At 50.4% G+C, this 17,883-nt stretch overlaps 65 non-coding genes across 65 annotated transcripts; 22 read left to right on the plus strand and 43 right to left on the minus strand.

The window, feature by feature from the left end:
* Window positions 1-270: 270 nt before the first annotated feature.
* Window positions 271-344, minus strand: Trnai-aau (transfer RNA isoleucine (anticodon AAU)). Its single transcript has one exon. It is a non-coding gene; the product is annotated as a tRNA-Ile (tRNA).
* A 182-nt stretch (window positions 345-526) lies between these two features.
* On the minus strand, window positions 527-599 carry Trnat-ugu (transfer RNA threonine (anticodon UGU)). The gene has a single exon. It is a non-coding gene; the product is annotated as a tRNA-Thr (tRNA).
* A 149-nt stretch (window positions 600-748) lies between these two features.
* Trnai-uau (transfer RNA isoleucine (anticodon UAU)) lies at window positions 749-841 on the plus strand. Its single transcript is given in 2 exon segments — window positions 749-786; window positions 806-841. It is a non-coding gene; the product is annotated as a tRNA-Ile (tRNA).
* Window positions 842-1,221: 380 nt separating this feature from the next.
* Window positions 1,222-1,294, minus strand: Trnat-ugu (transfer RNA threonine (anticodon UGU)). The gene has a single exon. It is a non-coding gene; the product is annotated as a tRNA-Thr (tRNA).
* A 365-nt stretch (window positions 1,295-1,659) lies between these two features.
* On the minus strand, window positions 1,660-1,733 carry Trnai-aau (transfer RNA isoleucine (anticodon AAU)). Its single transcript has one exon. It is a non-coding gene; the product is annotated as a tRNA-Ile (tRNA).
* A 182-nt stretch (window positions 1,734-1,915) lies between these two features.
* On the minus strand, window positions 1,916-1,988 carry Trnat-ugu (transfer RNA threonine (anticodon UGU)). Its single transcript has one exon. It is a non-coding gene; the product is annotated as a tRNA-Thr (tRNA).
* Window positions 1,989-2,137: 149 nt separating this feature from the next.
* On the plus strand, window positions 2,138-2,230 carry Trnai-uau (transfer RNA isoleucine (anticodon UAU)). The gene is given in 2 exon segments: window positions 2,138-2,175; window positions 2,195-2,230. It is a non-coding gene; the product is annotated as a tRNA-Ile (tRNA).
* A 380-nt stretch (window positions 2,231-2,610) lies between these two features.
* On the minus strand, window positions 2,611-2,683 carry Trnat-ugu (transfer RNA threonine (anticodon UGU)). Its single transcript has one exon. It is a non-coding gene; the product is annotated as a tRNA-Thr (tRNA).
* Window positions 2,684-2,832: 149 nt separating this feature from the next.
* Trnai-uau (transfer RNA isoleucine (anticodon UAU)) lies at window positions 2,833-2,925 on the plus strand. Its single transcript is given in 2 exon segments — window positions 2,833-2,870; window positions 2,890-2,925. It is a non-coding gene; the product is annotated as a tRNA-Ile (tRNA).
* A 124-nt stretch (window positions 2,926-3,049) lies between these two features.
* Trnai-aau (transfer RNA isoleucine (anticodon AAU)) lies at window positions 3,050-3,123 on the minus strand. The gene has a single exon. It is a non-coding gene; the product is annotated as a tRNA-Ile (tRNA).
* Window positions 3,124-3,305: 182 nt separating this feature from the next.
* Window positions 3,306-3,378, minus strand: Trnat-ugu (transfer RNA threonine (anticodon UGU)). The gene has a single exon. It is a non-coding gene; the product is annotated as a tRNA-Thr (tRNA).
* A 149-nt stretch (window positions 3,379-3,527) lies between these two features.
* Trnai-uau (transfer RNA isoleucine (anticodon UAU)) lies at window positions 3,528-3,620 on the plus strand. Its single transcript is given in 2 exon segments — window positions 3,528-3,565; window positions 3,585-3,620. It is a non-coding gene; the product is annotated as a tRNA-Ile (tRNA).
* A 124-nt stretch (window positions 3,621-3,744) lies between these two features.
* On the minus strand, window positions 3,745-3,818 carry Trnai-aau (transfer RNA isoleucine (anticodon AAU)). The gene has a single exon. It is a non-coding gene; the product is annotated as a tRNA-Ile (tRNA).
* A 182-nt stretch (window positions 3,819-4,000) lies between these two features.
* Trnat-ugu (transfer RNA threonine (anticodon UGU)) lies at window positions 4,001-4,073 on the minus strand. The gene has a single exon. It is a non-coding gene; the product is annotated as a tRNA-Thr (tRNA).
* Window positions 4,074-4,222: 149 nt separating this feature from the next.
* Window positions 4,223-4,315, plus strand: Trnai-uau (transfer RNA isoleucine (anticodon UAU)). Its single transcript is given in 2 exon segments — window positions 4,223-4,260; window positions 4,280-4,315. It is a non-coding gene; the product is annotated as a tRNA-Ile (tRNA).
* Window positions 4,316-4,695: 380 nt separating this feature from the next.
* Trnat-ugu (transfer RNA threonine (anticodon UGU)) lies at window positions 4,696-4,768 on the minus strand. Its single transcript has one exon. It is a non-coding gene; the product is annotated as a tRNA-Thr (tRNA).
* Window positions 4,769-4,917: 149 nt separating this feature from the next.
* Window positions 4,918-5,010, plus strand: Trnai-uau (transfer RNA isoleucine (anticodon UAU)). The gene is given in 2 exon segments: window positions 4,918-4,955; window positions 4,975-5,010. It is a non-coding gene; the product is annotated as a tRNA-Ile (tRNA).
* A 124-nt stretch (window positions 5,011-5,134) lies between these two features.
* On the minus strand, window positions 5,135-5,208 carry Trnai-aau (transfer RNA isoleucine (anticodon AAU)). Its single transcript has one exon. It is a non-coding gene; the product is annotated as a tRNA-Ile (tRNA).
* A 182-nt stretch (window positions 5,209-5,390) lies between these two features.
* Window positions 5,391-5,463, minus strand: Trnat-ugu (transfer RNA threonine (anticodon UGU)). The gene has a single exon. It is a non-coding gene; the product is annotated as a tRNA-Thr (tRNA).
* A 149-nt stretch (window positions 5,464-5,612) lies between these two features.
* Window positions 5,613-5,705, plus strand: Trnai-uau (transfer RNA isoleucine (anticodon UAU)). Its single transcript is given in 2 exon segments — window positions 5,613-5,650; window positions 5,670-5,705. It is a non-coding gene; the product is annotated as a tRNA-Ile (tRNA).
* A 380-nt stretch (window positions 5,706-6,085) lies between these two features.
* Window positions 6,086-6,158, minus strand: Trnat-ugu (transfer RNA threonine (anticodon UGU)). The gene has a single exon. It is a non-coding gene; the product is annotated as a tRNA-Thr (tRNA).
* A 366-nt stretch (window positions 6,159-6,524) lies between these two features.
* On the minus strand, window positions 6,525-6,598 carry Trnai-aau (transfer RNA isoleucine (anticodon AAU)). The gene has a single exon. It is a non-coding gene; the product is annotated as a tRNA-Ile (tRNA).
* Window positions 6,599-6,780: 182 nt separating this feature from the next.
* On the minus strand, window positions 6,781-6,853 carry Trnat-ugu (transfer RNA threonine (anticodon UGU)). Its single transcript has one exon. It is a non-coding gene; the product is annotated as a tRNA-Thr (tRNA).
* Window positions 6,854-7,002: 149 nt separating this feature from the next.
* On the plus strand, window positions 7,003-7,095 carry Trnai-uau (transfer RNA isoleucine (anticodon UAU)). Its single transcript is given in 2 exon segments — window positions 7,003-7,040; window positions 7,060-7,095. It is a non-coding gene; the product is annotated as a tRNA-Ile (tRNA).
* A 124-nt stretch (window positions 7,096-7,219) lies between these two features.
* On the minus strand, window positions 7,220-7,293 carry Trnai-aau (transfer RNA isoleucine (anticodon AAU)). Its single transcript has one exon. It is a non-coding gene; the product is annotated as a tRNA-Ile (tRNA).
* A 182-nt stretch (window positions 7,294-7,475) lies between these two features.
* On the minus strand, window positions 7,476-7,548 carry Trnat-ugu (transfer RNA threonine (anticodon UGU)). The gene has a single exon. It is a non-coding gene; the product is annotated as a tRNA-Thr (tRNA).
* A 149-nt stretch (window positions 7,549-7,697) lies between these two features.
* On the plus strand, window positions 7,698-7,790 carry Trnai-uau (transfer RNA isoleucine (anticodon UAU)). The gene is given in 2 exon segments: window positions 7,698-7,735; window positions 7,755-7,790. It is a non-coding gene; the product is annotated as a tRNA-Ile (tRNA).
* A 380-nt stretch (window positions 7,791-8,170) lies between these two features.
* Window positions 8,171-8,243, minus strand: Trnat-ugu (transfer RNA threonine (anticodon UGU)). Its single transcript has one exon. It is a non-coding gene; the product is annotated as a tRNA-Thr (tRNA).
* A 149-nt stretch (window positions 8,244-8,392) lies between these two features.
* Trnai-uau (transfer RNA isoleucine (anticodon UAU)) lies at window positions 8,393-8,485 on the plus strand. Its single transcript is given in 2 exon segments — window positions 8,393-8,430; window positions 8,450-8,485. It is a non-coding gene; the product is annotated as a tRNA-Ile (tRNA).
* A 124-nt stretch (window positions 8,486-8,609) lies between these two features.
* On the minus strand, window positions 8,610-8,683 carry Trnai-aau (transfer RNA isoleucine (anticodon AAU)). Its single transcript has one exon. It is a non-coding gene; the product is annotated as a tRNA-Ile (tRNA).
* Window positions 8,684-8,865: 182 nt separating this feature from the next.
* Trnat-ugu (transfer RNA threonine (anticodon UGU)) lies at window positions 8,866-8,938 on the minus strand. Its single transcript has one exon. It is a non-coding gene; the product is annotated as a tRNA-Thr (tRNA).
* Window positions 8,939-9,087: 149 nt separating this feature from the next.
* Trnai-uau (transfer RNA isoleucine (anticodon UAU)) lies at window positions 9,088-9,180 on the plus strand. Its single transcript is given in 2 exon segments — window positions 9,088-9,125; window positions 9,145-9,180. It is a non-coding gene; the product is annotated as a tRNA-Ile (tRNA).
* A 380-nt stretch (window positions 9,181-9,560) lies between these two features.
* Trnat-ugu (transfer RNA threonine (anticodon UGU)) lies at window positions 9,561-9,633 on the minus strand. The gene has a single exon. It is a non-coding gene; the product is annotated as a tRNA-Thr (tRNA).
* A 149-nt stretch (window positions 9,634-9,782) lies between these two features.
* Window positions 9,783-9,875, plus strand: Trnai-uau (transfer RNA isoleucine (anticodon UAU)). The gene is given in 2 exon segments: window positions 9,783-9,820; window positions 9,840-9,875. It is a non-coding gene; the product is annotated as a tRNA-Ile (tRNA).
* Window positions 9,876-9,999: 124 nt separating this feature from the next.
* On the minus strand, window positions 10,000-10,073 carry Trnai-aau (transfer RNA isoleucine (anticodon AAU)). Its single transcript has one exon. It is a non-coding gene; the product is annotated as a tRNA-Ile (tRNA).
* A 182-nt stretch (window positions 10,074-10,255) lies between these two features.
* Window positions 10,256-10,328, minus strand: Trnat-ugu (transfer RNA threonine (anticodon UGU)). Its single transcript has one exon. It is a non-coding gene; the product is annotated as a tRNA-Thr (tRNA).
* A 149-nt stretch (window positions 10,329-10,477) lies between these two features.
* Window positions 10,478-10,570, plus strand: Trnai-uau (transfer RNA isoleucine (anticodon UAU)). The gene is given in 2 exon segments: window positions 10,478-10,515; window positions 10,535-10,570. It is a non-coding gene; the product is annotated as a tRNA-Ile (tRNA).
* Window positions 10,571-10,694: 124 nt separating this feature from the next.
* On the minus strand, window positions 10,695-10,768 carry Trnai-aau (transfer RNA isoleucine (anticodon AAU)). Its single transcript has one exon. It is a non-coding gene; the product is annotated as a tRNA-Ile (tRNA).
* A 182-nt stretch (window positions 10,769-10,950) lies between these two features.
* On the minus strand, window positions 10,951-11,023 carry Trnat-ugu (transfer RNA threonine (anticodon UGU)). Its single transcript has one exon. It is a non-coding gene; the product is annotated as a tRNA-Thr (tRNA).
* Window positions 11,024-11,172: 149 nt separating this feature from the next.
* On the plus strand, window positions 11,173-11,265 carry Trnai-uau (transfer RNA isoleucine (anticodon UAU)). The gene is given in 2 exon segments: window positions 11,173-11,210; window positions 11,230-11,265. It is a non-coding gene; the product is annotated as a tRNA-Ile (tRNA).
* A 124-nt stretch (window positions 11,266-11,389) lies between these two features.
* On the minus strand, window positions 11,390-11,463 carry Trnai-aau (transfer RNA isoleucine (anticodon AAU)). Its single transcript has one exon. It is a non-coding gene; the product is annotated as a tRNA-Ile (tRNA).
* Window positions 11,464-11,645: 182 nt separating this feature from the next.
* Window positions 11,646-11,718, minus strand: Trnat-ugu (transfer RNA threonine (anticodon UGU)). Its single transcript has one exon. It is a non-coding gene; the product is annotated as a tRNA-Thr (tRNA).
* Window positions 11,719-12,084: 366 nt separating this feature from the next.
* Window positions 12,085-12,158, minus strand: Trnai-aau (transfer RNA isoleucine (anticodon AAU)). The gene has a single exon. It is a non-coding gene; the product is annotated as a tRNA-Ile (tRNA).
* Window positions 12,159-12,562: 404 nt separating this feature from the next.
* Trnai-uau (transfer RNA isoleucine (anticodon UAU)) lies at window positions 12,563-12,655 on the plus strand. The gene is given in 2 exon segments: window positions 12,563-12,600; window positions 12,620-12,655. It is a non-coding gene; the product is annotated as a tRNA-Ile (tRNA).
* Window positions 12,656-12,779: 124 nt separating this feature from the next.
* Trnai-aau (transfer RNA isoleucine (anticodon AAU)) lies at window positions 12,780-12,853 on the minus strand. The gene has a single exon. It is a non-coding gene; the product is annotated as a tRNA-Ile (tRNA).
* Window positions 12,854-13,035: 182 nt separating this feature from the next.
* On the minus strand, window positions 13,036-13,108 carry Trnat-ugu (transfer RNA threonine (anticodon UGU)). Its single transcript has one exon. It is a non-coding gene; the product is annotated as a tRNA-Thr (tRNA).
* Window positions 13,109-13,257: 149 nt separating this feature from the next.
* Trnai-uau (transfer RNA isoleucine (anticodon UAU)) lies at window positions 13,258-13,350 on the plus strand. The gene is given in 2 exon segments: window positions 13,258-13,295; window positions 13,315-13,350. It is a non-coding gene; the product is annotated as a tRNA-Ile (tRNA).
* Window positions 13,351-13,730: 380 nt separating this feature from the next.
* Window positions 13,731-13,803, minus strand: Trnat-ugu (transfer RNA threonine (anticodon UGU)). The gene has a single exon. It is a non-coding gene; the product is annotated as a tRNA-Thr (tRNA).
* A 149-nt stretch (window positions 13,804-13,952) lies between these two features.
* Trnai-uau (transfer RNA isoleucine (anticodon UAU)) lies at window positions 13,953-14,045 on the plus strand. Its single transcript is given in 2 exon segments — window positions 13,953-13,990; window positions 14,010-14,045. It is a non-coding gene; the product is annotated as a tRNA-Ile (tRNA).
* Window positions 14,046-14,169: 124 nt separating this feature from the next.
* Window positions 14,170-14,243, minus strand: Trnai-aau (transfer RNA isoleucine (anticodon AAU)). The gene has a single exon. It is a non-coding gene; the product is annotated as a tRNA-Ile (tRNA).
* Window positions 14,244-14,425: 182 nt separating this feature from the next.
* Window positions 14,426-14,498, minus strand: Trnat-ugu (transfer RNA threonine (anticodon UGU)). Its single transcript has one exon. It is a non-coding gene; the product is annotated as a tRNA-Thr (tRNA).
* Window positions 14,499-14,647: 149 nt separating this feature from the next.
* On the plus strand, window positions 14,648-14,734 carry Trnai-uau (transfer RNA isoleucine (anticodon UAU)). Its single transcript is given in 2 exon segments — window positions 14,648-14,685; window positions 14,699-14,734. It is a non-coding gene; the product is annotated as a tRNA-Ile (tRNA).
* Window positions 14,735-14,858: 124 nt separating this feature from the next.
* On the minus strand, window positions 14,859-14,932 carry Trnai-aau (transfer RNA isoleucine (anticodon AAU)). Its single transcript has one exon. It is a non-coding gene; the product is annotated as a tRNA-Ile (tRNA).
* Window positions 14,933-15,114: 182 nt separating this feature from the next.
* Window positions 15,115-15,187, minus strand: Trnat-ugu (transfer RNA threonine (anticodon UGU)). Its single transcript has one exon. It is a non-coding gene; the product is annotated as a tRNA-Thr (tRNA).
* Window positions 15,188-15,336: 149 nt separating this feature from the next.
* On the plus strand, window positions 15,337-15,429 carry Trnai-uau (transfer RNA isoleucine (anticodon UAU)). The gene is given in 2 exon segments: window positions 15,337-15,374; window positions 15,394-15,429. It is a non-coding gene; the product is annotated as a tRNA-Ile (tRNA).
* A 124-nt stretch (window positions 15,430-15,553) lies between these two features.
* Trnai-aau (transfer RNA isoleucine (anticodon AAU)) lies at window positions 15,554-15,627 on the minus strand. The gene has a single exon. It is a non-coding gene; the product is annotated as a tRNA-Ile (tRNA).
* A 182-nt stretch (window positions 15,628-15,809) lies between these two features.
* Window positions 15,810-15,882, minus strand: Trnat-ugu (transfer RNA threonine (anticodon UGU)). The gene has a single exon. It is a non-coding gene; the product is annotated as a tRNA-Thr (tRNA).
* A 149-nt stretch (window positions 15,883-16,031) lies between these two features.
* On the plus strand, window positions 16,032-16,124 carry Trnai-uau (transfer RNA isoleucine (anticodon UAU)). Its single transcript is given in 2 exon segments — window positions 16,032-16,069; window positions 16,089-16,124. It is a non-coding gene; the product is annotated as a tRNA-Ile (tRNA).
* A 124-nt stretch (window positions 16,125-16,248) lies between these two features.
* On the minus strand, window positions 16,249-16,322 carry Trnai-aau (transfer RNA isoleucine (anticodon AAU)). Its single transcript has one exon. It is a non-coding gene; the product is annotated as a tRNA-Ile (tRNA).
* Window positions 16,323-16,504: 182 nt separating this feature from the next.
* Trnat-ugu (transfer RNA threonine (anticodon UGU)) lies at window positions 16,505-16,577 on the minus strand. The gene has a single exon. It is a non-coding gene; the product is annotated as a tRNA-Thr (tRNA).
* Window positions 16,578-16,726: 149 nt separating this feature from the next.
* Trnai-uau (transfer RNA isoleucine (anticodon UAU)) lies at window positions 16,727-16,819 on the plus strand. The gene is given in 2 exon segments: window positions 16,727-16,764; window positions 16,784-16,819. It is a non-coding gene; the product is annotated as a tRNA-Ile (tRNA).
* A 124-nt stretch (window positions 16,820-16,943) lies between these two features.
* Window positions 16,944-17,017, minus strand: Trnai-aau (transfer RNA isoleucine (anticodon AAU)). The gene has a single exon. It is a non-coding gene; the product is annotated as a tRNA-Ile (tRNA).
* A 182-nt stretch (window positions 17,018-17,199) lies between these two features.
* Trnat-ugu (transfer RNA threonine (anticodon UGU)) lies at window positions 17,200-17,272 on the minus strand. Its single transcript has one exon. It is a non-coding gene; the product is annotated as a tRNA-Thr (tRNA).
* Window positions 17,273-17,421: 149 nt separating this feature from the next.
* On the plus strand, window positions 17,422-17,514 carry Trnai-uau (transfer RNA isoleucine (anticodon UAU)). Its single transcript is given in 2 exon segments — window positions 17,422-17,459; window positions 17,479-17,514. It is a non-coding gene; the product is annotated as a tRNA-Ile (tRNA).
* Window positions 17,515-17,638: 124 nt separating this feature from the next.
* On the minus strand, window positions 17,639-17,712 carry Trnai-aau (transfer RNA isoleucine (anticodon AAU)). Its single transcript has one exon. It is a non-coding gene; the product is annotated as a tRNA-Ile (tRNA).
* Between the last annotated feature and the right edge of the window lie 171 nt (window positions 17,713-17,883).

Raw genomic sequence — 17,883 nt, forward strand, 5'->3', positions numbered from 1 at the left:
TGGACCATGACTATTCTAATCACGGACCTCAGCTTTCCCGTTAACATCCACGGGCTCCAGTGGCGTAGTCGGTTAGCGCGTCGTACTTATAAGTCAGTATCGACAAAGACATGCGAAGATCGGGAGTTCGAGCCTTCCCTGGAGCAAGGTTTCTTTTCATGCGCCGTCAACACACGCCACAGCACGGGCAGATCACCAGTAAAATCTAGCAACGTGGCAGTGCACCCAGGTTGTTTTGATCCCGTCAACGTGACGGCAAAGCCCGTAAAATGGCCAGTGTGGGGCTCGAACCCACGACATTCGCGTTATTAGCACGACGCTCTAGCCGACTGAGCTAACCGGCCGTGAACGCGTGAACACGGACTCACTTCCTAAGTCAACTCTAAGCAAAATACTTTTATTTTTTTACTCAAAACGTTACCGTCATATTTCTCACGCTTTGATACGAGTCCAAGCAATGCAAATAGCCGCAACCCGCTCGAAAGAGGAGTCATGTTAGCCCAACTTTAAACGGACATTCCCTGAAAGCCCTCGGAGAGATTTGAACTCTCGACCCCTGGTTTACAAGACCAGTGCTCTAACCCCTGAGCTACGAAGGCACGCGATCCTTGCCAAATACGAAAAGTCGGTGCATCAGGCAAAACAGGCCAGTTGCAACGTGTACTTGCCATAAAGTGATACCGTCAATGCCCTACTGGACCATGACTATTCTAATCACGGACCTCAGCTTTCCCGTTAACATCCACGGGCTCCAGTGGCGTAGTCGGTTAGCGCGTCGTACTTATAAGTCAGTATCGACAAAGACATGCGAAGATCGGGAGTTCGAGCCTCCCCTGGAGCAAGGTTTCTTTTCATGCGCCGTCAACACACGCCACAGCACGGGCAGATCACCAGTAAAATCTAGCAACGTGGCAGTGCACCCAGGTTGTTTTGATCCCGTCAACGTGACGGCAAAGCCCGTAAAATGGCCACTGTGGGGCTCGAACCCACGACATTCGCGTTATTAGCACGACGCTCTAGCCGACTGAGCTAACCGGCCGTGAACGCGTGAACACGGACTCACTTCCTAAGTCAACTCTAAGCAAAATACTTTTATTTTTTTACTCAAAACGTTACCGTCATATTTCTCACGCTTTGATACGAGTCCAAGCAATGCAAATAGCCGCAACCCGCTCGAAAGAGGAGTCATGTTAGGCCAACTTTAAACGGACATTCCCTGAAAGCCCTCGGAGAGATTTGAACTCTCGACCCCTGGTTTACAAGACCAGTGCTCTAACCCCTGAGCTACGAAGGCACGCGATCCTTGCCAAATACGAAAAGTCGGTGCATCAGGCAAAACAGGCCAGTTGCAACGTGTACTTGCCATAAAGTGATACCGTCAATGCCCTACTGGACCATGACTATTCTAATCACGGACCTCTCTTTTCCGTTAACATCCACGGGCTCCAGTGGCGTAGTCGTTTAGCGCGTCGTACTTATAAGTCAGTATCGACAAAGACATGCGAAGATCGGGAGTTCGAGCCTCCCCTGGAGCAAGGTTTCTCTTCATGCGCCGTCAACACACGCCACAGCACGGGCAGATCACCAGTAAAATCTAGCAACGTGGCAGTGCACCCAGGTTGTTTTGATCCCGTCAACGTGACGGCAAAGCCCGTAAAATGGCCAGTGTGGGGCTCGAACCCACGACATTCGCGTTATTAGCACGACGCTCTAGCCGACTGAGCTAACCGGCCGTGAACGCGTGAACACGGACTCACTTCCTAAGTCAACTCTAAGCAAAATACTTTTATTTTTTTACTCAAAACGTTACCGTCATATTTCTCACGCTTTGATACGAGTCCAAGCAATGCAAATAGCCGCAACCCGCTCGAAAGAGGAGTCATGTTAGGCCAACTTTAAACGGACATTCCCTGAAAGCCCTCGGAGAGATTTGAACTCTCGACCCCTGGTTTACAAGACCAGTGCTCTAACCCCTGAGCTACGAAGGCACGCGATCCTTGCCAAATACGAAAAGTCGGTGCATCAGGCAAAACAGGCCAGTTGCAACGTGTACTTGCCATAAAGTGATACCGTCAATGCCCTACTGGACCATGACTATTCTAATCACGGACCTCAGCTTTCCCATTAACATCCACGGGCTCCAGTGGCGTAGTCGGTTAGCGCGTCGTACTTATAAGTCAGTATCGACAAAGACATGCGAAGATCGGGAGTTCGAGCCTCCCCTGGAGCAAGGTTTCTTTTCATGCGCCGTCAACACACGCCACAGCACGGGCAGATCACCAGTAAAATCTAGCAACGTGGCAGTGCACCCAGGTTGTTTTGATCCCGTCAACGTGACGGCAAAGCCCGTAAAATGGCCAGTGTGGGGCTCGAATCCACGACATTCGCGTTATTAGCACGACGCTCTAGCCGACTGAGCTAACCGGCCGTGAACGCGTGAACACGGACTCACTTCCTAAGTCAACTCTAAGCAAAATACTTTTATTTTTTTACTCAAAACGTTACCGTCATATTTCTCACGCTTTGATACGAGTCCAAGCAATGCAAATAGCCGCAACCCGCTCGAAAGAGGAGTCATGTTAGGCCAACTTTAAACGGACATTCCCTGAAAGCCCTCGGAGAGATTTGAACTCTCGACCCCTGGTTTACAAGACCAGTGCTCTAACCCCTGAGCTACGAAGGCACGCGATCCTTGCCAAATACGAAAAGTCGGTGCATCAGGCAAAACAGGCCAGTTGCAACGTGTACTTGCCATAAAGTGATACCGTCAATGCCCTACTGGACCATGACTATTCTAATCACGGACCTCAGCTTTCCCGTTAACATCCACGGGCTCCAGTGGCGTAGTCGGTTAGCGCGTCGTACTTATAAGTCAGTATCGACAAAGACATGCGAAGATCGGGAGTTCGAGCCTCCCCTGGAGCAAGGTTTCTTTTCATGCGCCGTCAACACACGCCACAGCACGGGCAGATCACCAGTAAAATCTAGCAACGTGGCAGTGCACCCAGGTTGTTTTGATCCCGTCAACGTGACGGCAAAGCCCGTAAAATGGCCAGTGTGGGGCTCGAACCCACGACATTCGCGTTATTAGCACGACGCTCTAGCCGACTGAGCTAACCGGCCGTGAACGCGTGAACACGGACTCACTTCCTAAGTCAACTGTAAGCAAAATACTTTTATTTTTTTACTCAAAACGTTACCGTCATATTTCTCACGCTTTGATACGAGTCCAAGCAATGCAAATAGCCGCAACCCGCTCGAAAGAGGAGTCATGTTAGGCCAACTTTAAACGGACATTCCCTGAAAGCCCTCGGAGAGAGTTGAACTCTCGATCCCTGGTTTACAAGACCAGTGCTCTAACCCCTGAGCTACGAAGGCACGCGATCCTTGCCAAATACGAAAAGTCGGTGCATCAGGCAAAACAGGCCAGTTGCAACGTGTACTTGCCATAAAGTGATACCGTCAATGCCCTACTGGACCATGACTATTCTAATCACGGACCTCAGCTTTCCCGTTAACATCCACGGGCTCCAGTGGCGTAGTCGGTTAGCGCGTCGTACTTATAAGTCAGTATCGACAAAGACATGCGAAGATCGGGAGTTCGAGCCTCCCCTGGAGCAAGGTTTCTTTTCATGCGCCGTCAACACACGCCACAGCACGGGCAGATCACCAGTAAAATCTAGCAACGTGGCAGTGCACCCAGGTTGTTTTGATCCCGTCAACGTGACGGCAAAGCCCGTAAAATGGCCAGTGTGGGGCTCGAACCCACGACATTCGCGTTATTAGCACGACGCTCTAGCCGACTGAGCTAACCGGCCGTGAACGCGTGAACACGGACTCACTTCCTAAGTCAACTCTAAGCAAAATACGTTTATTTTTTTACTCAAAACGTTACCGTCATATTTCTCACGCTTTGATACGAGTCCAAGCAATGCAAATAGCCGCAACCCGCTCGAAAGAGGAGTCATGTTAGGCCAACTTTAAACGGACATTCCCTGAAAGCCCTCGGAGAGATTTGAACTCTCGACCCCTGGTTTACAAGACCAGTGCTCTAACCCCTGAGCTACGAAGGCACGCGATCCTTGCCAAATACGAAAAGTCGGTGCATCAGGCAAAACAGGCCAGTTGCAACGTGTACTTGCCATAAAGTGATACCGTCAATGCCCTACTGGACCATGACTATTCTAATCACGGACCTCAGCTTTCCCGTTAACATCCACGGGCTCCAGTGGCGTAGTCGGTTAGCGCGTCGTACTTATAAGTCAGTATCGACAAAGACATGCGAAGATCGGGAGTTCGAGCCTCCCCTGGAGCAAGGTTTCTTTTCATGCGCCGTCAACACACGCCACAGCACGGGCAGATCACCAGTAAAATCTAGCAACGTGGCAGTGCACCCAGGTTGTTTTGATCCCGTCAACGTGACGGCAAAGCCCGTAAAAAGGCCAGTGTGGGGCTCGAACCCACGACATTCGCGTTATTAGCACGACGCTCTAGCCGACTGAGCTAACCGGCCGTGAACGCGTGAACACGGACTCACTTCCTAAGTCAACTGTAAGCAAAATACTTTTATTTTTTTACTCAAAACGTTACCGTCATATTTCTCACGCTTTGATACGAGTCCAAGCAATGCAAATAGCCGCAACCCGCTCGAAAGAGGAGTCATGTTAGGCCAACTTTAAACGGACATTCCCTGAAAGCCCTCGGAGAGATTTGAACTCTCGACCCCTGGTTTACAAGACCAGTGCTCTAACCCCTGAGCTACGAAGGCACGCGATCCTTGCCAAATACGAAAAGTCGGTGCATCAGGCAAAACAGGCCAGTTGCAACGTGTACTTGCCATAAAGTGATACCGTCAATGCCCTACTGGACCATGACTATTCTAATCACGGACCTCAGCTTTCCCGTTAACATCCACGGGCTCCAGTGGCGTAGTCGGTTAGCGCGTCGTACTTATAAGTCAGTATCGACAAAGACATGCGAAGATCGGGAGTTCGAGCCTCCCCTGGAGCAAGGTTTCTTTTCATGCGCCGTCAACACACGCCACAGCACGGGCAGATCACCAGTAAAATCTAGCAACGTGGCAGTGCACCCAGGTTGTTTTGATCCCGTCAACGTGACGGCAAAGCCCGTAAAATGGCCAGTGTGGGGCTCGAACCCACGACATTCGCGTTATTAGCACGACGCTCTAGCCGACTGAGCTAACCGGCCGTGAACGCGTGAACACGGACTCACTTCCTAAGTCAACTCTAAGCAAAATACTTTTATTTTTTTACTCAAAACGTTACCGTCATATTTCTCACGCTTTGATACGAGTCCAAGCAATGCAAATAGCCGCAACCCGCTCGAAAGAGGAGTCATGTTAGGCCAACTTTAAACGGACATTCCCTGAAAGCCCTCGGAGAGATTTGAACTCTCGACCCCTGGTTTACAAGACCAGTGCTCTAACCCCTGAGCTACGAAGGCACGCGATCCTTGCCAAATACGAAAAGTCGGTGCATCAGGCAAAACAGGCCAGTTGCAACGTGTACTTGCCATAAAGTGATACCGTCAATGCCCTACTGGACCATGACTATTCTAATCACGGACCTCAGCTTTCCCGTTAACATCCACGGGCTCCAGTGGCGTAGTCGGTTAGCGCGTCGTACTTATAAGTCAGTATCGACAAAGACATGCGAAGATCGGGAGTTCGAGCCTCCCCTGGAGCAAGGTTTCTTTTCATGCGCCGTCAACACACGCCACAGCACGGGCAGATCACCAGTAAAATCTAGCAACGTGGCAGTGCACCCAGGTTGTTTTCATCCCGTCAACGTGACGGCAAAGCCCGTAAAATGGCCAGTGTGGGGCTCTAACCCACGACATTCGCGTTATTAGCACGACGCTCTAGCCGACTGAGCTAACCGGCCGTGAACGCGTGAACACGGACTCACTTCCTAAGTCAACTCTAAGCAAAATACTTTTATTTTTTTACTCAAAACGTTACCGTCATATTTCTCACGCTTTGATACGAGTCCAAGCAATGCAAATAGCCCCAACCCGCTCGAAAGAGGAGTCATGTTAGGCCAACTTTAAACGGACATTCCCTGAAAGCCCTCGGAGAGATTTGAACTCTCGACCCCTGGTTTACAAGACCAGTGCTCTAACCCCTGAGCTACGAAGGCACGCGATCCTTGCCAAATACGAAAAGTCGGTGCATCAGGCAAAACAGGCCAGTTGCAACGTGTACTTGCCATAAAGTGATACCGTCAATGCCCTACTGGACCATGACTATTCTAATCACGGACCTCAGCTTTCCCATTAACATCCACGGGCTCCAGTGGCGTAGTCGGTTAGCGCGTCGTACTTATAAGTCAGTATCGACAAAGACATGTGAAGATCGGGAGTTCGAGCCTCCCCTGGAGCAAGGTTTCTTTTCATGCGCCGTCAACACACGCCACAGCACGGGCAGATCACCAGTAAAATCTAGCAACGTGGCAGTGCACCCAGGTTGTTTTGATCCCGTCAACGTGACGGCAAAGCCCGTAATATGGCCAGTGTGGGGCTCGAACCCACGACATTCGCGTTATTAGCACGACGCTCTAGCCGACTGAGCTAACCGGCCGTGAACGCGTGAACACGGACTCACTTCCTAAGTCAACTCTAAGCAAAATACTTTTATTTTTTTACTCAAAACGTTACCGTCATATTTCTCACGCTTTGATACGAGTCCAAGCAATGCAAATAGCCGCAACCCGCTCGAAAGAGGAGTCATGTTAGGCCAACTTTAAACGGACATTCCCTGAAAGCCCTCGGAGAGATTTGAACTCTCGACCCCTGGTTTACAAGACCAGTGCTCTAACCCCTGAGCTACGAAGGCACGCGATCCTTGCCAAATACGAAAAGTCGGTGCATCAGGCAAAACAGGCCAGTTGCAACGTGTACTTGCCATAAAGTGATACCGTCAATGCCCTACTGGACCATGACTATTCTAATCACGGACCTCAGCTTTCCCGTTAACATCCACGGGCTCCAGTGGCGTAGTCGGTTAGCGCGTCGTACTTATAAGTCAGTATCGACAAAGACATGCGAAGATCGGGAGTTCGAGCCTCCCCTGGAGCAAGGTTTCTTTTCATGCGCCGTCAACACACGCCACAGCACGGGCAGATCACCAGTAAAATCTAGCAACGTGGCAGTGCACCCAGGTTGTTTTGATCCCGTCAACGTGACGGCAAAGCCCGTAAAATGGCCAGTGTGGGGCTCGAACCCACGACATTCGCGTTATTAGCACGACGCTCTAGCCGACTGAGCTAACCGGCCGTGAACGCGTGAACACGGACTCACTTCCTAAGTCAACTCTAAGCAAAATACTTTTATTTTTATACTCAAAACGTTACCGTCATATTTCTCACGCTTTGATACGAGTCCAAGCAATGCAAATAGCCGCAACCCGCTCGAAAGAGGAGTCATGTTAGGCCAACTTTAAACGGACATTCCCTGAAAGCCCTCGGAGAGATTTGAACTCTCGACCCCTGGTTTACAAGACCAGTGCTCTAACCCCTGAGCTACGAAGGCACGCGATCCTTGCCAAATACGAAAAGTCGGTGCATCAGGCAAAACAGGCCAGTTGCAACGTGTACTTGCCATAAAGTGATACCGTCAATGCCCTACTGGACCATGACTATTCTAATCACGGACCTCAGCTTTCCCGTTAACATCCACGGGCTCCAGTGGCGTAGTCGGTTAGCGCGTCGTACTTATAAGTCAGTATCGACAAAGACATGCGAAGATCGGGAGTTCGAGCCTCCCCTGGAGCAAGGTTTCTTTTCATGCGCCGTCAACACACGCCACAGCACGGGCAGATCACCAGTAAAATCTAGCAACGTGGCAGTGCACCCAGGTTGTTTTGATCCCGTCAACGTGACGGCAAAGCCCGTAAAAAGGCCAGTGTGGGGCTCGAACCCACGACATTCGCGTTATTAGCACGACGCTCTAGCCGACTGAGCTAACCGGCCGTGAACGCGTGAACACGGACTCACTTCCTAAATCAACTGTAAGCAAAATACTTTTATTTTTTTACTCAAAACGTTACCGTCATATTTCTCACGCTTTGATACGAGTCCAAGCAATGCAAATAGCCGCAACCCGCTCGAAAGAGGAGTCATGTTAGGCCAACTTTAAACGGACATTCCCTGAAAGCCCTCGGAGAGATTTGAACTCTCGACCCCTGGTTTACAAGACCAGTGCTCTAACCCCTGAGCTACGAAGGCACGCGATCCTTGCCAAATACGAAAAGTCGGTGCATCAGGCAAAACAGGCCAGTTGCAACGTGTACTTGCCATAAAGTGATACCGTCAATGCCCTACTGGACCATGACTATTCTAATCACGGACCTCAGCTTTCCCGTTAACATCCACGGGCTCCAGTGGCGTAGTCGGTTAGCGCGTCGTACTTATAAGTCAGTATCGACAAAGACATGCGAAGATCGGGAGTTCGAGCCTCCCCTGGAGCAAGGTTTCTTTTCATGCGCCGTCAACACACGCCACAGCACGGGCAGATCACCAGTAAAATCTAGCAACGTGGCAGTGCACCCAGGTTGTTTTGATCCCGTCAACGTGACGGCAAAGCCCGTAAAATGGCCAGTGTGGGGCTCGAACCCACGACATTCGCGTTATTAGCACGACGCTCTAGCCGACTGAGCTAACCGGCCGTGAACGCGTGAACACGGACTCACTTCCTAAGTCAACTCTAAGCAAAATACTTTTATTTTTTTACTCAAAACGTTACCGTCATATTTCTCACGCTTTGATACGAGTCCAAGCAATGCAAATAGCCGCAACCCGCTCGAAAGAGGAGTCATGTTAGGCCAACTTTAAACGGACATTCCCTGAAAGCCCTCGGAGAGATTTGAACTCTCGACCCCTGGTTTACAAGACCAGTGCTCTAACCCCTGAGCTACGAAGGCACGCGATCCTTGCCAAATACGAAAAGTCGGTGCATCAGGCAAAACAGGCCAGTTGCAACGTGTACTTGCCATAAAGTGATACCGTCAATGCCCTACTGGACCATGACTATTCTAATCACGGACCTCAGCTTTCCCGTTAACATCCACGGGCTCCAGTGGCGTAGTCGGTTAGCGCGTCGTACTTATAAGTCAGTATCGACAAAGACATGCGAAGATCGGGAGTTCGAGCCTCCCCTGGAGCAAGGTTTCTTTTCATGCGCCGTCAACACACGCCACAGCACGGGCAGATCACCAGTAAAATCTAGCAACGTGGCAGTGCACCCAGGTTGTTTTGATCCCGTCAACGTGACGGCAAAGCCCGTAAAATGGCCAGTGTGGGGCTCGAACCCACGACATTCGCGTTATTAGCACGACGCTCTAGCCGACTGAGCTAATCGGCCGTGAACGCGTGAACACGGACTCACTTTCTAAGTCAACTCTAAGCAAAATACTTTTATTTTTTTACTCAAAACGTTACCGTCATATTTCTCACGCTTTGATACGAGTCCAAGCAATGCAAATAGCCGCAACCCACTCGAAAGAGGAGTCATGTTAGGCCAACTTTAAACGGACATTCCCTGAAAGCCCTCGGAGAGATTTGAACTCTCGACCCCTGGTTTACAAGACCAGTGCTCTAACCCCTGAGCTACGAAGGCACGCGATCCCTGCCAAATACGAAAAGTCGGTGCATCAGGCAAAACAGGCCAGTTGCAACGTGTACTTGCCATAAAGTGATACCGTCAATGCCCTACTGGACCATGACTATTCTAATCACGGACCTCAGCTTTCCCGTTAACATCCACGGGCTCCAGTGGCGTAGTCGGTTAGCGCGTCGTACTTATAAGTCAGTATCGACAAAGACATGCGAAGATCGGGAGTTCGAGCCTCCCCTGGAGCAAGGTTTCTTTTCTTGCGCCGTCAACACACGCCACAGCACGGGCAGATCACCAGTAAAATCTAGCAACGTGGCAGTGCACCCAGGTTGTTTTGATCCCGTCAACGTGACGGCAAAGCCCGTAAAATGGCCAGTGTGGGGCTCGAACCCACGACATTCGCGTTATTAGCACGACGCTCTAGCCGACTGAGCTAACCGGCCGTGAACGCGTGAACACGGACACACTTCCTAAGTCAACTCTAAGCAAAATACTTTTATTTTTTTACTCAAAACGTTACCGTCATATTTCTCACGCTTTGATACGAGTCCAAGCAATGCAAATAGCCGCAACCCGCTCGAAAGAGGAGTCATGTTAGGCCAACTTCAAACGGACATTCCCTGAAAGCCCTCGGAGAGATTTGAACTCTCGACCCCTGGTTTACAAGACCAGTGCTCTAACCCCTGAGCTACGAAGGCACGCGATCCTTGCCAAATACGAAAAGTCGGTGCATCAGGCAAAACAGGCCAGTTGCAACGTGTACTTGCCATAAAGTGATACCGTCAATGCCCTACTGGACCATGACTATTCTAATCACGGACCTCAGCTTTCCCGTTAACATCCACGGGCTCCAGTGGCGTAGTCGGTTAGCGCGTCGTACTTATAAGTCAGTATCGACAAAGACATGCGAAGATCGGGAGTTCGAGCCTCCCCTGGAGCAAGGTTTCTTTTCATGCGCCGTCAACACACGCCACAGCACGGGCAGATCACCAGTAAAATCTAGCAACGTGGCAGTGCACCCAGGTTGTTTTGATCCCGTCAACGTGACGGCAAAGCCCGTAAAATGGCCAGTGTGGGGCTCGAACCCACGACATTCGCGTTATTAGCACGACGCTCTAGCCGACTGAGCTAACCGGCCGTGAACGCGTGAACACGGACTCACTTCCTAAGTCAACTCTAAGCAAAATACTTTTATTTTTTTACTCAAAACGTTACCGTCATATTTCTCACGCTTTGATACGAGTCCAAGCAATGCAAATAGCCGCAACCCGCTCGAAAGAGGAGTCATGTTAGGCCAACTTTAAACGGACATTCCCTGAAAGCCCTCGGAGAGATTTGAACTCTCGACCCCTGGTTTACAAGACCAGTGCTCTAACCCCTGAGCTACGAAGGCACGCGATCCTTGCCAAATACGAAAAGTCGGTGCATCAGGCAAAACAGGCCAGTTGCAACGTGTACTTGCCATAAAGTGATACCGTCAATGCCCTACTGGACCATGACTATTCTAATCACGGACCTCAGCTTTCCCGTTAACATCCACGGGCTCCAGTGGCGTAGTCGGTTAGCGCGTCGTACTTATAAGTCAGTATCGACAAAGACATGCGAAGATCGGGAGTTCGAGCCTCCCCTGGAGCAAGGTTTCTTTTCATGCGCCGTCAACACACGCCACAGCACGGGCAGATCACCAGTAAAATCTAGCAACGTGGCAGTGCACCCAGGTTGTTTTGATCCCGTCAACGTGACGGCAAAGCCCGTAAAATGGCCAGTGTGGGGCTCGAACCCACGACATTCGCGTTATTAGCACGACGCTCTAGCCGACTGAGCTAACCGGCCGTGAACGCGTGAACACGGACTCACTTCCTTAGTCAACTCTAAGCAAAATACTTTTATTTTTTTACTCAAAACGTTACCGTCATATTTCTCACGCTTTGATACGAGTCCAAGCAATGCAAATAGCCGCAACCCGCTCGAAAGAGGAGTCATGTTAGGCCAACTTTAAACGGACATTCCCTGAAAGCCCTCGGAGAGATTTGAACTCTCGACCCCTGGTTTACAAGACCAGTGCTCTAACCCCTGAGCTACGAAGGCACGCGATCCTTGCCAAATACGAAAAGTCGGTGCATCAGGCAAAACAGGCCAGTTGCAACGTGTACTTGCCATAAAGTGATACCGTCAATGCCCTACTGGACCATGACTATTCTAATCACGGACCTCAGCTTTCCCGTTAACATCCACGAGCTCCAGTGGCGTAGTCGGTTAGCGCGTCGTACTTATAAGTTAGTATCGACAAAGACATGTGAAGATCGGGAGTTCGAGCCTCCCCTGGAGCAAGGTTTCTTTTCATGCGCCGTCAACACACGCCACAGCACGGGCAGATCACCAGTAAAATCTAGCAACGTGGCAGTGCACCCAGGTTGTTTTGATCCCGTCAACGTGACGGCAAAGCCCGTAATATGGCCAGTGTGGGGCTCGAACCCACGACATTCGCGTTATTAGCACGACGCTCTAGCCGACTGAGCTAACCGGCCGTGAACGCGTGAACACGGACTCACTTCCTAAGTCAACTCTAAGCAAAATACTTTTATTTTTTTACTCAAAACGTTACCGTCATATTTCTCACGCTTTGATACGAGTCCAAGCAATGCAAATAGCCGCAACCCGCTCGAAAGAGGAGTCATGTTAGGCCAACTTTAAACGGACATTCCCTGAAAGCCCTCGGAGAGAGTTGAACTCTCGACTCCTGGTTTACAAGACCAGTGCTCTAACCCCTGAGCTACGAAGGCACGCGATCCTTGCCAAATACGAAAAGTCGGTGCATCAGGCAAAACAGGCCAGTTGCAACGTGTACTTGCCATAAAGTGATACCGTCAATGCCCTACTGGACCATGACTATTCTAATCACGGACCTCAGCTTTCCCGTTAACATCCACGGGCTCCAGTGGCGTAGTCGGTTAGCGCGTCGTACTTATAAGTCAGTATCGACAAAGACATGCGAAGATCGGGAGTTCGAGCCTCCCCTGGAGCAAGGTTTCTTTTCATGCGCCGTCAACACACGCCACAGCACGGGCAGATCACCAGTAAAATCTAGCAACGTGGCAGTGCACCCAGGTTGTTTTGATCCCGTCAACTTGACGGCAAAGCCCGTAAAATGGCCAGTGTGGGGCTCGAACCCACGACATTCGCGTTATTAGCACGACGCTCTAGCCGACTGAGCTAACCGGCCGTGAACGCGTGAACACGGACTCACTTCCTAAGTCAACTCTAAGCAAAATACTTTTATTTTTTTACTCAAAACGTTACCGTCATATTTCTCACGCTTTGATACGAGTCCAAGCAATGCAAATAGCCGCAACCCGCTCGAAAGAGGAGTCATGTTAGGCCAACTTTAAACGGACATTCCCTGAAAGCCCTCGGAGAGATTTGAACTCTCGACCCCTGGTTTACAAGACCAGTGCTCTAACCCCTGAGCTACGAAGGCACGCGATCCTTGCCAAATACGAAAAGTCGGTGCATCAGGCAAAACAGGACAGTTGCAACGTGTACTTGCCATAAAGTGATACCGTCAATGCCCTACTGGACCATGACTATTCTAATCACGGACCTCAGCTTTCCCGTTAACATCCACGGGCTCCAGTGGCGTAGTCGGTTAGCGCGTCGTACTTATAAGTCAGTATCGACAAAGACATGCGAAGATCGGGAGTTCGAGCCTCCCCTGGAGCACGGTTTCTTTTCATGCGCCGTCAACACACGCCACAGCACGGGCAGATCACCAGTAAAATCTAGCAACGTGGCAGTGCACCCAGGTTGTTTTGATCCCGTCAACGTGACGGCAAAGCCCGTAAAAAGGCCAGTGTGGGGCTCGAACCCACGACATTCGCGTTATTAGCACGACGCTCTAGCCGACTGAGCTAACCGGCCGTGAACGCGTGAACACGGACTCACTTCCTAAGTCAACTGTAAGCAAAATACTTTTATTTTTTTACTCAAAACGTTACCGTCATATTTCTCACGCTTTGATACGAGTCCAAGCAATGCAAATAGCCGCAACCCGCTCGAAAGAGGAGTCATGTTAGGCCAACTTTAAACGGACATTCCCTGAAAGCCCTCGGAGAGATTTGAACTCTCGACCCCTGGTTTACAAGACCAGTGCTCTAACCCCTGAGCTACGAAGGCACGCGATCCTTGCCAAATACGAAAAGTCGGTGCATCAGGCAAAACAGGCCAGTTGCAACGTGTACTTGCCATAAAGTGATACCGTCAATGCCCTACTGGACCATGACTATTCTAATCACGGACCTCAGCTTTCCCGTTAACATCCACGGGCTCCAGTGGCGTAGTCGGTTAGCGCGTCGTACTTATAAGTCAGTATCGACAAAGACATGCGAAGATCGGGAGTTCGAGCCTCCCCTGGAGCAAGGTTTCTTTTCATGCGCCGTCAACACACGCCACAGCACGGGCAGATCACCAGTAAAATCTAGCAACGTGGCAGTGCACCCAGGTTGTTTTGATCCCGTCAACGTGACGGCAAAGCCCGTAAAATGGCCAGTGTGGGGCTCGAACCCACGACATTCGCGTTATTAGCACGACGCTCTAGCCGACTGAGCTAACCGGCCGTGAACGCGTGAACACGGGCTCACTTCCTAAGTCAACTCTAAGCAAAATACTTTTATTTTTTTACTCAAAACGTTACCGTCATATTTCTCACGCTTTGATACGAGTCCAAGCAATGCAAATAGCCGCAACCCGCTCGAAAGAGGAGTCATGTTAGGCCAACTTTAAACGGACATTCCCTGAAAGCCCTCGGAGAGATTTGAACTCTTGACCCCTGGTTTACAAGACCAGTGCTCTAACCCCTGAGCTACGAAGGCACGCGATCCTTGCCAAATACGAAAAGTCGGTGCATCAGGCAAAACAGGCCAGTTGCAACGTGTACTTGCCATAAAGTGATACCGTCAATGCCCTACTGGACCATGACTATTCTAATCACGGACCTCAGCTTTCCCGTTAAAATCCACGGGCTCCAGTGGCGTAGTCGGTTAGCGCGTCGTACTTATAAGTCGACAAAGACATGCGAAGATCGGGAGTTCGAGCCTCCCCTGGAGCAAGGTTTCTTTTCATGCGCCGTCAACACACGCCACAGCACGGGCAGATCACCAGTAAAATCTAGCAACGTGGCAGTGCACCCAGGTTTTTTTGATCCCGTCAACGTGACGGCAAAGCCCGTAAAATGGCCAGTGTGGGGCTCGAACCCACGACATTCGCGTTATTAGCACGACGCTCTAGCCGACTGAGCTAACCGGCCGTGAACGCGTGAACACGGACTCACTTCCTAAGTCAACTGTAAGCAAAATACTTTTATTTTTTTACTCAAAACGTTACCGTCATATTTCTCACGCTTTGATACGAGTCCAAGCAATGCAAATAGCCGCAACCCGCTCGAAAGAGGAGTCATGTTAGGCCAACTTTAAACGGACATTCCCTGAAAGCCCTCGGAGAGATTTGAACTCTCGACCCCTGGTTTACAAGACCAGTGCTCTAACCCCTGAGCTACGAAGGCACGCGATCCTTGCCAAATACGAAAAGTCGGTGCATCAGGCAAAACAGGCCAGTTGCAACGTGTACTTGCCATAAAGTGATACCGTCAATGCCCTACTGGACCATGACTATTCTAATCACGGACCTCAGCTTTCCCGTTAACATCCACGGGCTCCAGTGGCGTAGTCGGTTAGCGCGTCGTACTTATAAGTCAGTATCGACAAAGACATGCGAAGATCGGGAGTTCGAGCCTCCCCTGGAGCAAGGTTTCTTTTCATGCGCCGTCAACACACGCCACAGCACGGGCAGATCACCAGTAAAATCTAGCAACGTGGCAGTGCACCCAGGTTGTTTTGATCCCGTCAACGTGACGGCAAAGCCCGTAAAATGGCCAGTGTGGGGCTCGAACCCACGACATTCGCGTTATTAGCACGACGCTCTAGCCGACTGAGCTAACCGGCCGTGAACGCGTGAACACGGACTCACTTTCTAAGTCAACTCTAAGCAAAATAATTTTATTTTTTGACTCAAAACGTTACCGTCATATTTCTCACGCTTTGATACGAGTCCAAGCAATGCAAATAGCCGCAACCGACTCGAAAGAGGAGTCATGTTAGGCCAACTTTAAACGGACATTCCCTGAAAGCCCTCGGAGAGATTTGAACTCTCGACCCCTGGTTTACAAGACCAGTGCTCTAACCCCTGAGCTACGAAGGCACGCGATCCTTGCCAAATACGAAAAGTCGGTGCATCAGGCAAAACAGGCCAGTTGCAACGTGTACTTGCCATAAAGTGATACCGTCAATGCCCTACTGGACCATGACTATTCTAATCACGGACCTCAGCTTTCCCGTTAACATCCACGGGCTCCAGTGGCGTAGTCGGTTAGCGCGTCGTACTTATAAGTCAGTATCGACAAAGACATGCGAAGATCGGGAGTTCGAGCCTCCCCTGGAGCAAGGTTTCTTTTCTTGCGCCGTCAACACACGCCACAGCACGGGCAGATCACCAGTAAAATCTAGCAACGTGGCAGTGCACCCAGGTTGTTTTGATCCCGTCAACGTGACGGCAAAGCCCGTAAAATGGCCAGTGTGGGGCTCGAACCCACGACATTCGCGTTATTAGCACGACGCTCTAGCCGACTGAGCTAACCGGCCGTGAACGCGTGAACACGGACTCACTTCCTAAGTCAACTCTAAGCAAAATACTTTTATTTTTTTATTCAAAACGTTACCGTCATATTTCTCACGCTTTGATACGAGTCCAAGCAATGCAAATAGCCGCAACCCGCTCGAAAGAGGAGTCATGTTAGGCCAACTTCAAACGGACATTCCCTGAAAGCCCTCGGAGAGATTTGAACTCTCGACCCCTGGTTTACAAGACCAGTGCTCTAACCCCTGAGCTACGAAGGCACGCGATCCTTGCCAAATACGAAAAGTCGGTGCATCAGGCAAAACAGGCCAGTTGCAACGTGTACTTGCCATAAAGTGATACCGTCAATGCCCTACTGGACCATGACTATTCTAATCACGGACCTCAGCTTTCCCGTTAACATCCACGGGCTCCAGTGGCGTAGTCGGTTAGCGCGTCGTACTTATAAGTCAGTATCGACAAAGACATGCGAAGATCGGGAGTTCGAGCCTCCCCTGGAGCAAGGTTTCTTTTCATGCGCCGTCAACACACGCCACAGCACGGGCAGATCACCAGTAAAATCTAGCAACGTGGCAGTGCACCCAGGTTGTTTTGATCCCGTCAACGTGACGGCAAAGCCCGTAAAATGGCCAGTGTGGGGCTCGAACCCACGACATTCGCGTTATTAGCACGACGCTCTAGCCGACTGAGCTAACCGGCCGTGAACGCGTGAACACGGACTCACTTCCTAAGTCAACTCTAAGCAAAATACTTTTATTTTTTTACTCAAAACGTTACCGTCATATTTCTCACGCTTTGATACGAGTCCAAGCAATGCAAATAGCCGCAACCCGCTCGAAAGAGGAGTCATGTTAGGCCAACTTTAAACGGACATTCCCTGAAAGCCCTCGGAGAGATTTGAACTCTCGACCCCTGGTTTACAAGACCAGTGCTCTAACCCCTGAGCTACGAAGGCACGCGATCCTTGCCAAATACGAAAAGTCGGTGCATCAGGCAAAACAGGCCAGTTGCAACGTGTACTTGCCATAAAGTGATACCGTCAATGCCCTACTGGACCATGACTATTCTAATCACGGACCTCAGCTTTCCCGTTAACATCCACGGGCTCCAGTGGCGTAGTCGGTTAGCGCGTCGTACTTATAAGTCAGTATCGACAAAGACATGCGAAGATCGGGAGTTCGAGCCTCCCCTGGAGCAAGGTTTCTTTTCATGCGCCGTCAACACACGCCACAGCACGGGCAGATCACCAGTAAAATCTAGCAACGTGGCAGTGCACCCAGGTTGTTTTGATCCCGTCAACGTGACGGCAAAGCCCGTAAAATGGCCAGTGTGGGGCTCGAACCCACGACATTCGCGTTATTAGCACGACGCTCTAGCCGACTGAGCTAACCGGCCGTGAACGCGTGAACACGGACTCACTTCCTTAGTCAACTCTAAGCAAAATACTTTTATTTTTTTACTCAAAACGTTACCGTCATATTTCTCACGCTTTGATACGAGTCCAAGCAATGCAAATAGCCGCAACCCGCTCGAAAGAGGAGTCATGTTAGGCCAACTTTAAACGGA

Source organism: Hydractinia symbiolongicarpus, chromosome 4, assembly GCF_029227915.1.
Source record: "Hydractinia symbiolongicarpus strain clone_291-10 chromosome 4, HSymV2.1, whole genome shotgun sequence".
NCBI classification, from domain to species: Eukaryota; Metazoa; Cnidaria; class Hydrozoa; order Anthoathecata; family Hydractiniidae; genus Hydractinia; species Hydractinia symbiolongicarpus.